Source organism: Protopterus annectens, chromosome 6.part0 (genome assembly GCF_019279795.1).
Source record: "Protopterus annectens isolate FY-2018-M chromosome 6.part0, PAN1.0, whole genome shotgun sequence".
Classification (NCBI taxonomy): Eukaryota; Metazoa; Chordata; order Ceratodontiformes; family Protopteridae; genus Protopterus; species Protopterus annectens.
The window spans coordinates 964441067-964462190 of NC_056737.1; the positions used below are offsets into that span (position 1 = coordinate 964441067).

Consider the following 21124-nt stretch of genomic DNA (forward strand, 5'->3'; position numbering starts at 1 on the left):
TGGTGGATGCTGTAAGAGTGTCCCAGACAAATGTGCAACAAGGTGGATGAGCACATCCACTTCTCATCTGCAGTCATGGAAAGAAGAAATGTCATGCAACATTTCTATACAATTGCTAGCTTCCCCCATGTCCTCAGTGCAATAGACTGCACCCATGTTCCTATTAAACTGCTGCTGTACCTGAACCAAAAATTTACATGAATAGAAAGGTGTGTCCATCACTGAATTGCCAGGTGGTGTGCTCAGCAGATGGCATCATAACAAATATGGAGATACACCCTGGTATTGTACATGATGCTGCTATATGGATGCCAAGTGGTCTGAGTTCTCCTTTCCAACAGAGTGAAATATTGAGGAATCAGTTGGCATAATGGTTATGCTCTTTGTCTCCCATGCATAAGGTACAATGTTCAATTCTGACCTCAGACCAATGTCTATTTGGAGTTTGAATGTTCTCCCTATGTCTTTTATCACATCTCCGAAAAACATGCTGATTGTTTCCATCTCAAAGAATGGAGCTGAAGGCAGCAGCAGAGTCCAGATGGTGCCCTAAGGGGGACAAGTTGTATATATAGGTGGAGGGTACAACATCTGCCACTTAGACAGAGTACACAAAAAGGGAGGAAGTGTAGCCATAATTTATGCTAACCAATGTAGCCTCTCTCTCCCTTTTCTATGTCACTCCTCAGCTGTGACCACGTTGAACTGCTATTATTTAACTGTAAACTGAATAGTCACAAAAAACTTGCTATTGCTCCTCTATATATTCCCCCAGGTAAGAATATCCCTATACTGGGACATATCCTTTCCTGGATCACACACAACAGACCTAATGAATCTATATTACTGGGAGACATCAACATAGATCAGCAAGCCCTAACCACTGACTCTACTAATTACAGTATTAATCTTCACGGCTTCTCACAACTGATCTCTACCCCAATCTATTTTAGCAAGCCAACCAACTGTAGCTTTATTCTAGACTAGATCCTTGTATCCATTCTGGGCCTTTACCACAACCCCAAACCTATCTTATTCAATAAGTGACCACTCTCCCATCTGCATCCAAAGATACTCCCTTCAACATACTAGACCCCACAGGCTCAAAGAATGCTGCAGTCATTCATATTTCAACCCAGATGAATTTAACAATAGACTTTCCTCCATTAATTTGTCCTTCCTGATTGACTTATCCCTATATGGTGCCTTAGACATGGTTAAAGTAACTTTTCTAGACATACTCAAATCTCTCACTGCACTCAGGAAAGTCAGATTAAATCCCTATTTGCACTCTGGATATCTCAATCCACTCACTCACTAATGTTCTAAAGAGACAATGCCTGGAAAAACTGGCTAAAGACTAAATCCCCTATCCATCTCCAAACCTATAAAGAACTTAGAAACACCACTAAAAAGCAAGCCAACAATGATGAGAAAGACTTTTACTTAAAGCCTCAGTCAAGCCCCACAGCAATCCTAAGAAACTCTGAAATACTATCAGTAATATGCTTCATCCAGGAAACCATTCTACACCTATCCCATGCACTCCTCTTAAAACCGCCTCTATTTTAAACTCCTATTTCATTGAGACTATCAGTAAACTAGCCCTGCATAACAGCATCTCCAACCTCTCTCACCCCCCCAAACAGCACAGAATATCACCTTCTCACTCAAACTTCTTCCCGCTGCCTACATTAAATTTCTGCTTAACAACTTAAAGCCATGTTCTCCATCAGCAGATAAACTTCCTCCCCTCTCCTCAAGCTTATAGCTATGTAAATAGCCTACCCTATTTCCATACTAATAAACCAATCAATTCATGAATCCACCGTCCCCACAATATGGAAATAAATCTATACTATTCCTATCCACAAGGGAGATCACTCTACAGAGGTCTCTAACTACCACCCCATAGCCATACTGCCTCCCCTCTCAAAAATATTCGAGAAATGTATACACAAGCAGGTCATGAACTATTTTCTTAATGAAAACCTACTCAGTCCCATCCAACATGGCTTCTGTCCCAAATGCAGCACAACCTCTACTCTGTCTCCCAAGCCAGGGATAATAACAAACTAGTTCTCTGCCTTTTCCTAGACCTTTCTAAAGTATTTGATACTGTCTCCCACCTCAGGCTTTTTACCAAACTGTCAGGTCTTAGTCTCTTAGATCATACAATAGGTTGGCTCTCAAGCTACCTCACCAACAGACAGCAGTCAGTCAGATGGATCTCTTCTTTTTCTCCCTTTTTCCCCATCAAGATAGGAGTACATCAAGGCTCCATTCTAGGCCTCCTACTGTTTAACATCTTCACAAAATGCCTCACTCCTGTCCCCATGCTTCCATTATACAATATGCAGGTGACTCTACAATCATCTCCATTTCTGATAACCTCTCTAACCTTCAAACTCTAACTCAAAACTCTTTCAACTCAGTAGAAAATTGGCTAACAGAAAATTAATTGATAATAAGTCAACCCCCCCAAAAAAAAGTTTCTCCTGTTTCTCCCAAAACCTCTCACCCATCATAAATCCACTTTTAATATCTCATCTCTTGACAACACTGTTATTAATGTTAAAACAAACTCCTAGGGATAATAATAGACAGCCAACTCAAAATTGACCAACATGCCCATTATTCCATAAAAAGGATTCACCAAAAGCTGGGCTTACTTTACTGAAATAAAAAATTCCTCACCAAAGACTCTAGACTCTCCTTATGCTATGCCTACCTTCTCCCCAGTCTTCTTTATGGCTCTCCAATCTTAACAAACCTCCAGTCTTCTCTAAAAAGTAAGCTGGAGCATACATATAATAAAGTTGCAATGTTTGCTACAAACCAACCCTACAACTCCCATTACTGCCTCTCTCTCAAACCTCTTAACTGGCTTGAATTCCATCACCAACTCCTACTATCTCATCTACTCACTATACACTTCATTCTCAATAAACCTACCTCCTGCCCATCCATCTGCACCCTCATCTCTTTCTATAGTCCCAGTTGCTCACTCAGAAGCTCAGACCACTTCCTCTTAGAACTCTATAAACCCAAAAGAACTATTGGCCGACATAACATCTATTCAGCTATTCAATTGCTCTAGCCTGGAACAAACTCCCACTTAACACTAGACCTATCTCCAATACTTACAAATTTAAAAAAGCCTTAAAAGAAACTCTGTGGAACTCATGGATTTGCTCCTGCTAAATCCTTTCCTAACTTCTCTATATTTATTCACTCTCACTACTACTTTGACTACCCCTGCGCTCTCATTTCTGACTCCAAACTGCACAATCCAACCTTACCTACTCTGGACTCTGAATTATGTCTTTTGTAACTGCCATTGTCGACTACACATCCCCTACCTCACTACCTTCTGATGTATCTCTTATTTCATTTCTGAATCTAAATATATGTATATACTGTAGCTACTATAAGTGTGTATATATAAATATATATATATATATATATATATATATATATATATATATATATATATATATATATATAGTATAGAATGTGTACACGGCTACTTTCTATATTACAATTATTGCTAGTTGAAGAAACTTCTTTAAATACTGCTCTTTATTGTATTTTTAATTTGTGAATACAGCGATTTATGTGTTAGACACAATTTATATATATATTAGAGGCTTGGTACTCTCAACTTTTCATTCTGTTATACTGTATTCTGTTCTTGGAGATTTTCTCCCTGAGCCTCCACTGAAAATGGACTCTGGCTCAGTCATACATAGCAGGTTAACAAATGTCAAAATAAAAAAAATAAATAAATAAATAGATACCAACAAGTTTGAGTGTCTACTTTGGTGTGCAGTATAATCAAGATAGGAGAACACAGATCACAGACTGCATATCATGGCAAAGTTAGCCACTCAATGGTACAAAAATATGGATCTAGGTGATTTGGTTGTGTTGACTAATATCATCAAAATGGGCATGAGTATTTGCTGGTAATAACTGGGATGAGGACCAGGCTTGCTCAGACCTATGCCAGGGTCCCATGTTAATGGGAAGAGGGGTGTATGTGTCCTTTATTGGCCAGTATGCACTCACATTTCAATAAGCTACTAGCTGGCCAGTGTCCAGCTGCCCAGCTTTAATTACCTGGATAGTTCTGTTGACTGAAAGCTGGACTAAAAGCAATCAACCTGCCAAACATGAACTAAGAATTCCTACACTCTGTGTAGGTTCAATGACAGGATGAGACTCGGAAATGGATGACATGATGGTAAGGAGAAGGCTGGACATCCTATGTATCCTGGAGACAAGCTGGAAGGGCATTGCAGGAAAGCTACTTGGCTTGGGATCCAGATTCTATGAGTCAGGAGGAAGACAGGATAGTAATAGGGAGATGGTACAGAAGACAGTGAGGGATGCCATCAGAATTAGTGACAGACTCATGGCAATTACACTCCAGTGTAATGATAGAGGCTATTCATAATCTCAGCCTATTCCCCATACATTCACACAGTAGTTGCAGGACCTACTACATAAAGCAGGATAACAGGAACTGGTGTTGTTAATGGGTAACTTAAATGTACATATTGGGACAGACAGAACAGGGTATGAGAACTGCATGGGAACACATGGATAAGACAACAGAAATAAAGAAAGAGATGCCATTCTAGACCTCTGTCTGACAAATGCCTTGACAGTAGCCAACACATGGTTCAGAAAGAGAGACAATTGCAAGATCACATACAAAGATGGCCCACATGCAACTCAAGTAGAGGTCCTCCTAGTAAGGAAAGTGCACTGGGTTGGAATCAGTGATTACAAAATCATCCCCATCAAAACAGTCTGCTCACAGCATAAACCACTGGTTGCTACAATCAGCTGCAAGCAGTGGTCAGAGAAGGCCTAAATGCCAACAGAGACTAGGCTGTAGACCTAGAAGTTGACTGGAGAAAAAGCACAACAGTTCAAGGAATCACTCAGGACTCTTAATACCTCAAGAAGAAGAGGAAGCAGAAGTAGAGATGATGAAGAATGGCAGTGCCTCAAAACAGTATGTCTAAGGACTACGAACAGATATGTGGCCAAGCCAGGTATGGAAATAAGGTACATAAGGAGTGCTGGTGTGGAATAAAGATGTCCAAGAAGTCCTCAAAAGATAGAAGGAGGGAAGAAAAAGTAGGAGATAGAAAATCCAGAACAGGCTAGGAAGGAATACTGGTTGGCTAACAAAGAAGCTAATCGAGGAACTGCAATAGCAAAGAACAAGGCATCAGAGGCACTCTATCGACTTCTGGAATGTAACTCAGAGGATGGCACAAAGAAACTCTTTCAGATTGCAAGGCAAAGTCAGAAAAATAAAGAAGATAGTCAGACACCCTTCAAAAGGGGTTACACCAACAGCCTGCTCACCAGTCCACAGGATGTCAAATGAAGATGAAAGGAGTGCTTCCAGCAACATCTGAATGAAGAAAACCCCACAGAAGCTGTACTGCCACAGACACAGCCCATGGTGGGAGAAGAGGAGAAGCTCACCTTTGAAGGACAGCACTAAAGAAAACGAAGTCTGGGAAAGCAACAGGCTCATATGAGGTCGCAGAAGGTATAATCAAGATGTTGGGTGAGATAGGGGAAAAATGGCTCCTGAGGGTACTCATATTAGTATGGAGAGAAAGCTGTATCTCAGTTGACTTCAGAATAACTGTACTAATTCCAGTGTTCAAGAAGAGAGGGGTCATTCATAACTGTGGGCAGTACAGATTTATCAAGCTCCTATCACACTGTATGAAAGTTCTAGAGAAGGTGACTCATAAACGAATAGGCATAGTAGTAGACAGTCAGATGGGAAATGAGCAATATGGATTCAGATCAGGATACAGCACAAAAAAAAAAAACAATGTTTGCAGTGAGACAGATACTTGAGAAGACACTAGAAATAAGGAAAGAGTCCAACTGGGCATTACTAAACTTGGAGAAGGCATATGATGAGGTCTCAAGAAAACTGATTTGGGCAGTTCTGTGGTGGTTCAATGTCCCAGAAATATTGGTAGAATTAGTACAAGCTATATATAAGGAGCCAGTGATTCAAATATGAACAGTGTTTGGTCTTACAGAAGGAGTTCCCAATGTGAGTGGGTATGCATCAGGGTTCAGCTTTGAACCAATTGCTTTTCATATTGGTGATAGACTACATAATCAAACAGGTCAATGGGGAGATGTCAACTAAGTTAAGAACCTGAAAACTGGGACAAAGCCAGCACAATGTAAATCGTGTAACCACAATCTGTTCTGACCATTTGGCTCCTCAGAAATGATCGAGAAGAACAGGAACAAGTAAAATCAGGCTTTATTTTGACATAAATGCAGTTTGTACTCCAGTTAAGCACTTTCATCCTCTATGGAATTCATCAGAACTGAACACTAACCTTGCATCATACTTTAAATATGAATAATTGATCATGTGACTGTTTAAATTACAAATCAGTTAATTAATAAATTAACAATTAAAGAACTTGTATGAAATGTTTTAAAACAACAGCAGTTCAGTCGAATAAATACTTCTTGTGACTACTCAAAATATTAAACCAATCTAAAAACATTTTAAAAAACATGAAAACTAAATCTATAATTTAGCAACCCTCAGTTTTAATGCACTTTGCAAGGAAATTATGCCATTCAACTCTGGGTGTTCATTTGCATTTAACCTTTATTACCACAAAGGTTCCCAATACTCTGAAGTGCTCTCAGGGTCTGCCCCTGGGGTTTTGGACTACTTGTTCATGCTCAAAGAAATAAAACATCTTATTATTTTCACAAATCAACTTGCGCCTTAAAGATCATTGGAATCCCTTCTGGCATTAATGTCATAAAGATGCTCCTGTATTCCGACTCTTAACTTACATTTAGTTTTCCCATCATAAAAACTAGAACAACAGATGCAGAATGCCAAATACACAACCCCCTAGTGTTACAATCATAACGAGAGTGGAACTTAAACCTGTAATTAACATTCTTAACAAAAAATTTCCTGACTCTCATACACAAATCTTCATTTTTGGGCAGGCTCCACACTTTGTTGTGCCAACCGTTAAAGTGTTATAATTTCTTCCAACATGTTTGGTACTTCTAATCTTTCTTTGACGTTAAGATTTCTAGAATAAGTAATGCAAGGTTTATTGCCTGACCTATCGCTTAAAAATTTTTCATGCAAGATAATATACCAATGGTTCTGTATGAGTGGCATAATAATATGACTTTCTTGATCATATTTCATAACCAAGCTGTTCTCGTACCTCTTACAATTGTACTTGTTATTGTAGCTTTATTGGCTGTAACCCAAACCAACCCCCAAAATGACAAACCATGGAAAATATTTAATTTGAGTGGTTCCTGCCAAGTGGTATTCAACCACCAAAATGGGCCTGACCTTATCCTTCCTTCCACTTAAAATCTCATTCTTAATGTCCTCAAGCATATTAGGAAGGGTACCCTCTAGCTAAAAACAATTCAACCAATCTATCAATTTCAAAAATAAAAATGCTGTCATCAGAAATTATTCTCCCTAATCTGACCATCTGTTTCTTGACCAAACTCCTTTTTCATTTGTAAGGATGACAACTGTCAAAATGTAAATAACCATTGGGAAAAGTAGGGTTTTTTTTTAGATTGTGGACTTAAATTTACCTAACTGAAAGTCTTTGAACAGTGTAATGTCCAAATCATTTATCATGAATTCTGAAAATTGATAGGTAAACTTCAGAAAACAAGTTGTAAAATTAATATATGAAATAAATTCTAATGAATCATCTTAATTTCCTTTCCAACTACTAAATATGTCATCTAGAAAGTGAAGAAATTTAACAATATGGTCCAAGAAACTAGATTCCTGTTCCCAGCGGCACATATCATCATTGTATAAAAGAGCACATGCAGCTTCCATGACCACTCCACTGATTTGCTTAAAATATCCCCTTTCAAAAAATATGAAATTATTCATTAAAATAATCTCTGTGAAGGAATTGATGATGTTAATGTACTGTTTGGACAGATACCCACAACCAGAAAGTATTTCATTAAAGCAACCAAGACCTATTTTGTGGGGTATACAGGAGAACAAATCAGTTACATTGTGACTAGATACCATTCAGGGTGAAAATAATCCAACTTTGATTGCCATAAAAAAGTCCCATGAATCCTTGAGTACATAAGGGTACTTGACCCTAAACTGCTTGGCTAAATTTTTCCACATAAGTTGCTAATTGGTGGGTTTTTGAACCACTAGCAGTCACTATAGGTCAAAATGGGGAGGGGGTCAGATGCAGCCTTGCAGAACTTAGGGATCCCAAATAGACTGGAGATAATAGGTTTCTTTGCACATAAGACTCTATATAGCCTGTGATCAATAACCCCTTGGGCAATCAAATCATCCAAGATTAAATCGATTTTCCTATATGCAATATTAATTTCATTTCTAGATGCCCTACTATTAGTACCATAGACTAATGCTAAGTTTTACATTAGTCTGTGGTACTAATAGTAAGGCGTCTGTCAATGAGTGTTACTCTGGTCAATCTCTGGTTAGAAGGAGCACTGTCAATCCCCCTTTTAACCCCTTATTGGCATTATTTGAAAAAGATTGTATGAGGGATATCAGGCTAGCTTGCTCTCAAGCTTTGAGTACTTGATTGTACAATATGTCCAAGGATGAGTATGTTTTACTGAAAGAACTTAGCAGTAATGAGAATTTGTGAATTATAAAGCCTGATAAAGGTGTGGGTATTGTACTCATAACAGCATTCACTATTCAGGTAGAATATTCTCACTTCTCAACCAAGAATGTTTTCTGGAATTCATAAATTCCAATGCCTTGGATCAACTTATCCACACCCCACCAAGGGCAGCAATATCCTAGACCTGGTCATTACTAACATGAGCAACCGGTGTTCCACACCAGAGGTCAGTTCCTCATTTGTTAGATCCGAAAACAAGCTAATCACCCTCGACATCCACATCCCACCGCCACTCCCACCCCCATTAGGGAAACCACCATAAAATTTCTCCAAAGCCAATTTCACACTTCTTAAGACAGAAGTGGCAAACTTTACGACACCCATGTAGATGAACAATAGAGGTACAGCTGCTGAATCCTACACAAATGCACTTTATAAGCACTTACACCAGTGCATGGATTGTGCTATCCCTAACAGAACTAAGATGCTATCATCCGAAAAAAGGAAGCCAATCTGGTGGTCCCCTGCCATAAACAAACTCTACAACAGAAGAAAGAAACTGTTGCAAAAAAGAGTAAAATCCCATGATTGGAGGAACTCCCTGGTCAGCTTCAGTAAGAAGCTGCGATCCCTCATAAAATCCTCCAAAGCTAGTTATGAAAACAAAATCGCCACTGATTCTGAAGACAACCAGAAAGCATTCTATAGCTATGTCAAGAATCTCAATGGCAACACTCAGATCTGATCTGAGTTACAGCACAGTGGCACTAAATATAAAGAACCAACTGATATTGCCAACAACCTGGAAGATAGGTTCAGTGCTAACTTTACCCCCTTTCACCCCTAAAGGGCCCATCTCTATACCAGAAGAATACAAAGTTCCTGGAATCATGTCTGCACAGGGAAAAACCACACTCTCCAAAACCAAGAACACAGCATCCATGGGACCTGACAACATCCCAGGCTGCGTTCTACATGAATTACAGAATGAACTGGCACCCCACCTAAGTACCATGTTCAATCATAGCCTTTCCTCAGGCTTTGTGCTCAATGAATGGCTCACAGTGACAGTTATCCCACTCCACAAAGTGGGAACCACCACAGACCCTGGGGAACTACCGCCCCATTAGCCTAACAAGCCTGGTCTGCAAGGCCATGGAATGCATCATCATGGAACTTATAAACAAAGACACTGGTAATCTCCAAACTCTGGACCCCACCCAGTCCATGTTTGTAAAAGGCAGATCATGTCTCCTAAACCTGATAGACTTCTTTGAAGCAGTCACCAAAGCCGTAGACGAGGGTAAGGTGGTTCACACAGCCTATCTAGATCTCACCAAGGCTTTTGACATCATCCCCCACTCTGGAATTATAGATGAACTCACTAAACTAGGTATAAATCCTCATGTCATAAGATGGGTTGCAAACTGGCTCACTGACAGAATCCACACTGTGAAAGTAGCAGACTCCAAATCTGACTTCAGACCAGTGACAAGTGGAGTACCACAGGGTTCAGTCCTGGGTCCTCTCCTGTTTGGGATCTACTTTTCTGAAGTACAGACTAACACAGAAGGTCTTTGGCTAACAAAGTTCGCAGATGACTGCAAACTAGGAGTCATAATCGAAACTTCTAACAATGTGGACATCCTACAAAAGTGCCTCACTGAGACAGATGCCTGGTGACAAAGCCATGGCCTCAAAATCAATGCCAAAATGTGCATTGTCATCCCCTTTGGTAAAAACTCTGCACCCATGAACTACCACATAGGCGGTAGTCTACATAACACCGAAAGTGTGATAAGAGATCTTGGGACACAGTTGGACAGTAGTCTCTCCTTTGATAATCACATCGCCACAGTAGTCAGGAAATCCTTCTATGTGGCACAATTCATCACAAAAGGTTTTTCATTCAGGAAAAGTGGTCATTGTTCCCCTATTCTCGTCACTCATTAGACCCATTATAGAGTACAACACCCCTTTTGGTATGTACCTCACAAGACATCTATAACAACTGGAAAGGCCACAGAAATTCCTCCCAAAGAGGATTGCCAGCCTCAAACAGATGCCCTAAGTAGACCATCAAAAAACTCCAGCTTTACTCCATTGCATATCACCTACTCAGAGGTGTTCCCTGCCTAACATACAAAGCTATGTCAAACCCAGAGCTGTTGGACATGCTCCACTTAAAGAAACCCCGATCCCTCTGAGCTACACTCTATAGGGACCTAATCCTTGTCACCACAATAAACAGAACATGCTTGAAGGATGGATTCCTGTCCCAGAGACTTCCCATACTCTGGAACAAACTACCTATCTATATCAAACAAAGCTCCTCATTAAACTCTTCAAGAAAAATCTTGATGATTGGATGGAAAATTCACCCCGGGGATCACTTCTGTGGCTCTGCTTGACAGGGGCATAAGAAAATAATTTTCTTGGGTGGGGAAAGCCAGAGTACCTATTTGGCTAGGCTTATATAGGCCCTAGGGCCAATAGCCTAGTACCTACCTATGAACCTATAAGAGGAGAAATACAACAAAATATCTAAAATACTGTGATGACCTGTCCATGTCTGCAGTCCTGACCTTCATGGAACACATGGAACTTATGTGCTACACAATGAAGTTTACAAAGGTCAGATCCATGATGTCACTCTAAACATCCATTCACCTATAATAGTAGGCAGACATGCTCTGACACATGTCCATGCACTCCAGCTACACTCTCACATATACGGTGACGGTCAGTACTGTTCCATTATGTGAAAGAGTCACCATCATTACCAGACTCTACATGGGACAGTGGGTCACAGACATCATCATCTCCAGCATCTGATCCCCACATCATCAGAACAGTCTGTCACATCTTTCTCCATATCTGAGTCTACAGCATGATCCACACAACTGTCCCCTTCTGGGCTGGACAATAGAAACAAACTGGTGGCCTGTGTGCCACGGGCTGTACTATCACAATGAGGCATATCAAATCCCATCTCAACATCAGTGGATGGGCTACTGGAGGAGGCAGGCAGTGGTTGTGCTTAAGAAGAGACAGATGACAGAGGTCACATGCATTCACACAAATCATATGATGCAGCTTAGTAATGACTTTTGGGGCAACTGTATGACTACAATGTTAATGGGGATATGGACTTAACCAAGACGTCATGTCATTGCATGGTTCAGAGACCGTGTATAACACAAAGAAATCCCATGTACATTACATATGGAAGGCACATGATAAATGGGACTAATAAAAATACTAAAACCTACCTGACCTATCCTCTTGTTAGTCTACTGTCAGAGGCGAGGGTTGAAATGCCACTGTCATTGGGAAACACAAACATCAAAACATCATCAGTAAGTACCTAATGGCCATCATGTAGCATTCTAACATTGGTATAACACAGAGAAGATTTAATAGATACATACCATTTGGCCGAGGCTAATGTGCAGATGAAAAACCACAGTAGTAGTGAAGTGCACAACTCGGCTCATCAATACTGACATGTATTAAACAGATGGGATGTCTTACTATTTACATCCTCCCTGTTTGGGGATCATATCATCTGAGTTAATGTAAATCCTGTAGTATGATAAGGCACACAAACATCAGTATGTGGGTATGTTCCACAGTCATGAATGCAGCACAGGACAGCTATGGCATAAACAAACAGGCTATGGAGGCACTTACATGACAAATGGTGAGCATGTCATCCAGAGTAGCTGTGCATAGAAAACAGCATTATAAATATCATATATCACAGTGGTGCTGCAAAGTGCTACAGCCTAAAACATGGCGGACAATGATAATTGGTCTGTCTGCACGTGCACCTGCATGGCCCATGTCTCATGATGATGTATCTGTAGGTTACAATGGCAGGAAAAACTCAACATGTGAGTATACTCCACAGTCATGAGAAGAAGCAGAGGCACAGAAAGCCATGAATCACACTAACAGTATATGGAAACACTACGTAACATGGGTTGCTGCTGTGCAGATGTTAAAAGACCTATAAAACTGAAAAATACAAACATGACACGTTGCTGAAAGTGTTATGTATGTATATATTGTGTTAAGATAATATGTCGTAACACTTACAGTAGGCATCTATGTCATGTGTGTTTTCACATTCATGATGCAAGTCTGCTACTAGAACAGAAATATAACAGCACATTAATATTTGTGAAATAAATATACTTAATGAGGTAGTGTCTATGCTGCAATGTTTTGAAATGTACAACATACATGTGGATCCTGGAATGCTTGCTTCAATACATCCCCTGGGTATCTGATGATCATAACTGGAGATATAATGTGGCAACAGGAACACCCTGATCTCATCTGTGGGTGACCCATATCCAGTGACATTCCTCGCCCTCTCACAGTGGTACATTTTGTTAGCTGCATCAAGGATCATGTCTGAATAACATCACCGATAGGCCTCGCTGGATCATTTGTGAGTACCTACAGTACTGATCATGTTCATCAAGGACGGCCACAGTGGTGCAGAGGATAGCATTGCTGCCTCACAGCAAGAGGTTCTCTGGTTTGATTTTCAGCTGGGATGCCTTTTGTGCAGAGTCTGAATGTCCTCACTGTGGTCAAGTGGGTTTCCTCTGGGTGCTCCAGTTTCCTCCCAAAGACATGCAGTATGTGGATTTGACACTCTAAATTGGCCCTAGGTGTGCATGTGTGTGCCTTCTGTGGAAGGTTGGGTGCTGGGCTAGCAACATGACACTGTAAAATTCCACTGCCAATCATGAGCAGACAGATGATCCGCTGTGGTGACCCCTAACCGGGAAAAGCCAGAAGAAGATGATCATGTTCATCAGCTCTGTCCAAACTTCATTCCTCCACAGAGTATTTCCCACTGTACAAGAAAGTGGTGACCATGCTGGTGCAGAGCCTCAATTATAATTTAATTTTCTCTGTGAGAAAACTTGTTTCCCCTATTTAGTTTTGACATCTGGAAGACTGTGTGATATGAACTTGTTAGGCCTTATATGGAGGACTTACATATTGACACAATGGTGCTATAAGCTTATGCCAGTCGACTTGAATCTCCTCTCCTTTCCAGTGCAAAGCTATGTAAAATAATCCTTTTCATATATGCTACTGTTATGTATTAAAGAACATAGTGGATATAGAAATAATGTCTGAATATGTAATCATATCCTGACATGCAACAGTCCATTACATCATCTGCATAGGTCATATGTGGGATGCAGTGGATATCACAATAAGTAGAGGACAATCAAACATCCATTGTGCCACACACTAATTAGTATAACAATGGTGTTTCCACGGTTACATGCACAACCCAAAGCAATTAGCACGCGTAACAAAAGAATGTCAGATACCTGTCATACACAACTACAGTCAGTGACACACATCATAGCAAATGTCCCTGCTATTATATAGCATACCTTTTAGCCATACAACTGCATGTGTGAAAAATCCTTTTGTCACTGATACACATTTACCCATCTTTATGGATGTTATTTAATCCCACACTCCTCCATTATGTCACAGGCAGATACTATTTCAGATCACTTTACACAAAAAGGCCTGTCAACATGTATAATTCAGTTTTTAAAGATTACTAACATAGATGTGTAATAAGAGCAGTCTATTCTACTGCAGCAATGCCATCAGATGACTGCTTACCTTTGAAGCTAGCTATAATTCAGCTATACCTTAAAGTGAGTTCAGCTATGTGTACACAGCTTTTTGTGCCATATACAAATAATGAGCTTCATTAGCATTCGGTGTTTTGGAATCCCATTTGTGCACATCTGCATAAGTTCTTCAAATTCGGTGCATTAACCAATAGCTTAGCATAAAAGGAAGGTGCTCCCCGCAACTACCTAATAGTTACCCATAAACAGGAATATCTATAATACATGCCCAATGCCCACCAATGGTCTGATACCATTCTATTTAAGCCAACATTGCAATGTGATTTGGAGGCATTTATTGCTATACCATTGCTGCCTGCAAACTGAGTAGGACCTCAGTTATCATTTTGGAGACCAGTGCATCTGGTCACCAAAGTATACAGAGGAGGAGACCACCCAGATGTTCACTGTCTATGCGGGACATGAACAGAGGATGTGAAAATGCCCCAGGAACTTTGTGATGATGAAGATATGGACCCAGATTGTGATGGGAGCACCACAGATAGACTAGGATATACTGGACTGGCACGCCAGTCTGTCAACATTACAATGACCTGCATCAGAAGGACATTTATGATATTTACTGGAAGGTCAAGAGGTTTGACACCATCCCGTGAATTCCAACAGTAAGTTTCATAATCCATGCCTTAATACCTTAATAAATTTATTTGTTAGATGTATCTGTTTATGAGACTGTTTCAATTGTACTTAATGGGTGTCTGTACTGATAATAGCAATGTGAATGTTGTTAATGTTATTTTGTCAACACTTTCAGAAGTTATCTGCATTTATATTGGGCCACTGTACAGTCTGAACTTTGATCATAACTGTACATTCATACGTACATCACACATATAGTCATGTATGATATGCCATAAATATTCCTTAAGATTTAGTAATGAGCTGCTATGTCTATTAATTCAGATGGTTAAGCAGTAAGTCAAAGTGACTGCTGATCTCCTATCAATGGGTTCAAATCCCATTGTAGGTTATTTTTTTGTATGCTGTCGGTTGTATAGATAATATTGAACAAAACATATAAAAGACCTACATTTGTTAAGCTATGTGTGTGGTTCACAGACACCTACAGTGCTTAGGCTGTGGATGATTATACATTTCTCCGTTATCTGTAAGGGTTTGAGAAGCATCACATAGTATACTTCTGTATGTGTGAATGCTTTGTAATACATACATACATTATTGATTGTACATTATCGTAATATCCATGTTTGTTGCACTCACATGAATGTAAGAGCAATACAGCTCATCGTGGCTATGATATGCTGGATTTTGTAAAACATAATGCAACTGTAAGACAGTTAAACAGTGACATATACTACTTCTGTAAACAGATTCCATCATTAAGCCATAGAAACATTCCACAGTAATTCTGCATGTTGCATTCTGCATGTAGGAAGAATTGTGCTGTCTCTTAGCTCAAGCTGTTATGCAAAAGGCCAGTATGAATGTGATATGAAATCATGTAGGTTCAAAACCTCGTAAAGAGTATTTTTGATATTATTTTAATATTTCTGTATTTACAAGTTGAAAACAGGTATGGGAGATACTTGCTAGTTCAGTTGTGCAATATAGCTTTTTACACATGTAGCATGTACGTGGTTCATTAATGCCTATAGCACTTAGGTCTCAGATGACTATACATGTCTCCATTATCCAAAAGATTATATAAACATCTGTACCGTGGAAGGAATTGTGTTATGTCTTCACTCAATCCATTATACAATTGGCCAATAAAAATGCATTCCGGCTACATGTGGGATCAAATCCTGGTATAGAAAATTATTGATGTTATTCTGATATTTCCATCTTTACTATTTAAAAACTGATATGGAAGGTATTTGCTTGTGCAGTTATGCATTATTGCTTGTTACGCTTACTGGTGATGACATCAGCAGTGTCTGGTGAGGAGAAGATGCTAATTGCAGTGTCCCACATGCTAGTATAAAATACTCTCACTAATGTCAAGCAAGTGCACAAACACATACATACACACACCAGTTGACTGCAATAAGAACATAACCTCTACTTATGTAAGTACACTGACTAGAGAACTCTCTATTTAAGGCAAGTGCCAAAGCACAAGTCTGATTTGGAGAGTGTCAGACAGCAGTTTATAGGTGATATCATCAGCAGTATCTGGTGAGAAGATGATAATAGCAGTGTCTCACATGCTAGTGTAAAATGCTCTCTCTAATGTCAAGCAAGTGAACAAACTCATACACACATCCATGGTATTGGAGTGGCAAATGCAGGATACACACTTATGCTCTTCTGACTAGATGAACACATACACCTCCCAGTTGACTGCAGTGAGAAAAGGACCCCTACTTATCTAAGTACACAAACTAGGGAACTCTATAGTTTATGCAAGTGTCATAGCACAGGTCTGACTTTTACAAGGCTGCAGGACAACTTACAGTTGATGACATCAGCAGTGGATGTTAGAGTGAATATGTTGGAAAGCCAGCATGAAATGGATAGCTAGCCATGTCCAACTGTCAAGATATTAAAGTCATGCATGTTATCAGATTGATGAGTGTGCAATGTGTAGTATTTGGTGGTTGTGTTTCCAATGTGCATGTATATGTCAAAAGATATCTTTAAAAACTATATGCAAACAGGTGCCCACATTACTATGAGTGTTGGAAAATCTGAATTTGTATTGTCATTCTAAAGATGTGCATAGGTTCATAGGTTCATAGGTTGGTACTAGGCTATCAGCCCTAGGGCCTATAGAAGCCAAGCCATAACAATTCTCTGGCTATTTCTTCCCACAGTATTTAGTTCATAGTATATAAGATAACATTTGTTATTTATTTACATAGTGTAGTTGATATATTTGTGAACAAGTACTGAGAGACCAAGGCTGTAGTGCATGGGAGAGGTAATAACAGATGGCCGCATTGTAAATATGTGTCATTTTCTTAGATAGGGCCTTCATTTTGTCTGTGTTTCCACATATAGTTTCATGGCACAAACACAAAATGGACAGTAAACAAAAGTAATGCATGTTATTGTCTACTTTGCATAGCACATAGCCAAGCAGAAGGTTTGCATAATGGATGGCAAAGTGTTTGACCACGTGAGATACACATTTCTACTGCTTTCCTTATTTGTTCATAGCTAAGTGCTGCACAGATGTAAGCCTCATTGCTAAAATTCTGAGAGTTCACAATACTGAGGGTATGAAACACACCTGCTGCTTAACTGACTCTGTGGCAGCAGGTATAAATGCATTGACACATTTCATTTGGAGCCCAAATGATATAGGGTTCAAATCCAGGTGTATGTAATACTTTTAAATAAGTAGTGATAATGAAATGAAATTATTCTTTTACTATACTCATCATGTGTTACTGTGTGTTGACATAGAGCAGCATGTTTAATCATTATTGCACAGATGTAAATGCAACACAGAAGAGCCGTACATCATTGTTTGACATTGGTGTGCAATGCCAAACGCTGTGCATACATAGAGGCCAGAAAGTGAAGGACTTCATTGGCTTATTTGTTACTTATGTGTGTTGTGTGTGATTCTATTTTTGACCATATTATAGGTGTTAAATTGGGGTAGAAAGGAAAGTGGTGAAATGGGGCAAGCAGGGTTAAGAACAAAGGGAAAGCAATATAGGAATGTGCAGGAGGGAGGTAGGATAGAACCAAAACTATCCATTTCTTCATATTGTAAAATGAAAATATATACAGAATATTAGCTGAATTTGTACTGTCACCTCCACAAAGAGGGGCGAAAATAATGCAATCATGTTGTCTAGCCAGTTGGACCAAATTATGTGTGCCAAGAGCAGATGTGTGTGAAATGAAGAGCTATGTATGAGACAGTATTTTTTGCTGGACAGGTGCCCACATTTTTTTCTTTTACTTCACTAAGAGAGGAATGATGGGTAAGGGACGTTGGTGTTTCTGGGTAAGGTAAGTTGGGTAGGTGAGGAAGCAAATTCAATCAAACATGACAAATAAGATAAGACACAGGGACAGTGAAGGACAGAACCAGTTGGGGGACACCATGATTGGGCTGAGGGAAAGGGCAATGCAAGCCAATGCTTGTCAAACATGGGGGCAGTGAGAATCTAGTCATCACCCACAAGACTGTCATCACAGCCCCCTTGCTGGCTGCTGGAGTGCTTGATGTCTCCTCCTCCTACCGACCATGAGGGAGAGCCGCCTCTCTATCTGGCATACACATATACCAGTGGTGCGGCGCATAACCCTATGTACCTACCTTGGCATCTCCTGACAGGTGATTAAATCCCCACCTCTCGCAGTGTTCCCGGAGGGTACCACAGAACCAGCCACCTGGGTGGTGCTACATGAGGGTGCAGGTAGTGCATGGACAGCAGAGGCAGTACGGTCAGGTAGGGTCCCAGATGTGCTGGGCATGAGAGCCATAGCTGATGGAGCAGGGGTAGGCTGAGCCATTGGGGTTAAACAACCCTCTGTGCTGTAAAACATTTAATAATTTGTTACAGATGGATGACATTCTAATCACATGTAATAAGAAATAATAAAATACAGAAGGGCTGGGGTGAGAGAAAACAAAGAGATAAAATTAGTACCATCATATATGACATACAATGCATTTATGACAATAATACAACTATTTTATCTGATGTTTTACATCAAAGTATACTTCCTAACAATTACAAACTATAATTACAGATTGCTAAAAGTAATCATTGAAATGTGCAGATATTGCACTTATGCTTGGTTCAGTTATACAGATAAAGGATAACAGAACAACAGGGCATTTATTCCACTTGTGTAGAATTTAATTTCTGTAATATTATTAAAAAATTGTGGTATTTTATACTTATGTGTGGGATTTGAACCTGCAACCTCTGACTACAGTCTTACACTTGAATCCTACAGTTGTTTTTTTTCTACAGACTGATGCATGCATACTTGCTTTTACAGTTAGGATAATCATGCTTACTTTGCAACAAGAACATTTTTCTTTAAATTTTAAAGCTACAATAATAATTTTTTGTGCTACATATATATCACTTGCTTCCCTCAGTCTCTCTAGATCCTCAGCATTGGCCTGCCTATTTGCATCTATTTCGGGATTAGCTGTGAAAAGAAAAGAAAAAAGAAGAGCATTATACATACCTGTCTTGCCTATACTTAACTTTCTAGCTATTACAAATTCTCTTTATTAACAAACTTACACAACTGTGGGATTTTGCTAGTTTGGAACTCATCCAACCACAGGTTGAGAGTATCCCTATTGCATCATTCTAGGTCATTGAAGTGGTGCCTACAGTGTTTTCCAGTGTGTGGGATGCCAGTAGCACTGGTTACAGCCTTGACCAGACTATTACAAGCCTAAGACTTGCATTGGGAGCCGGAATAGTTCCCATGCAAAATCTTTGCTTGTGGTGCTTTACCAGAAGTCCATTTAATATTCAGATAGAACCCACAGTGTGAAATTAGCTGACTTCAAGTCAGACTGCCGACCAGTCAAGAGTGGAGTCCCACAGGGTCCATTCCTGGGTCCTCTCCTGTTTGGTATATACGTCTCTGAAGTCTAGGCCAACATGAAGGGAAACTGGCTGATAAAGTTCGCAGACGATTACAAGTTGCGAGCTATAATTAACTCCCCAAGTGATGTTGACATCCTACAGAAAGGCCTCACTGAGACCAACAACTGGTGTCAGAAACATGGCCTTAAGCTCAATGCCAAAAAATGTGTCATCATCTTTTTTGGGAAAAACCCAGTTCCAATGAATTACCACATCGATGGTAGTCCACTGAACACAGAAGGCGTCATAAGAGATCTGGGAACACAGGTTGACAACAACCTCTCTTTTGACCCCCACAATGCCACTGTGGTCAGAAAGTCCTTCTATGTGGCACATCTCATTACTAAGCTGTTTGCATCCAGGAAGAAAGAGGTCATTGTCTCCCTCTACTCTTCCCTCATTGGGCCAATCATTGAGTGCAATGCCCCATTTGGCATGTACCTCACTAGATACCTGCAATAACTGGAGAGGCCAAAAATGTACCTCACTAAGAGGATCCTAGGCCTTAAACACTTGTCCTATATAAAGACACTCAAAAAACTCCAACTATTCTGTCTCATATCACCTACTTAGTGGCGATCTCTGCTTGACTTACAAAACCATGTCTGCCCCAGCTCTGTTACAAATGCTACATCTAAAGAAATCCCAATCCCTCCATAGTTTCATAGTTTCATAGTTTCATAGTATAGTACTAGGCTATCTGCCCTGGGGCATTTGTAAGCCTAGCCATAGTAATGTGGCTTTTGCCACCCCATGAAATGGTACAAAAATGTACAGATAAAATCTAGAATACTGTGCCTCTGTCTAGTAGTGACACAGTGAAGGTCCCCTTATATAATAGAATTAGTTTACTGTGCCTCTGTCTAGCAGTGACACAGATGTGACCCCTGGGGTAAACTTACAATCTCCCATCCACTCATCAAGATTTCTCTTGTAGAGATTCAGTGAGGGGCTCTGCCTAATACGAACTGGAATCCTGTTCCAAAGCATGGGAAGCCTCTGGGTTATGAATCTATCCCTCCAGCATGTCCTATTCATACTTGTGCCGAGGTTTAAGTCTTTAGCTTTCGTGGTCCTGATGGATTTGGATTTTTTGAGGTGGAGCATGTCCATCAGATCCTGATTGGACATGGCCTTGTATGTCAGGCAGAGATCACCTCTGAGCAGGCGGTATGCTACT

General features: G+C 39.9%; 1 long non-coding RNA gene across 1 annotated transcript in view; it reads right to left on the reverse strand.

Moving 5' to 3' along the window:
- The window catches only part of LOC122804081, a 274644-nt gene that overhangs the window by 19233 nt on the left and 234287 nt on the right, over positions 1-21124 (reverse strand). The window lies entirely within an intron of this gene.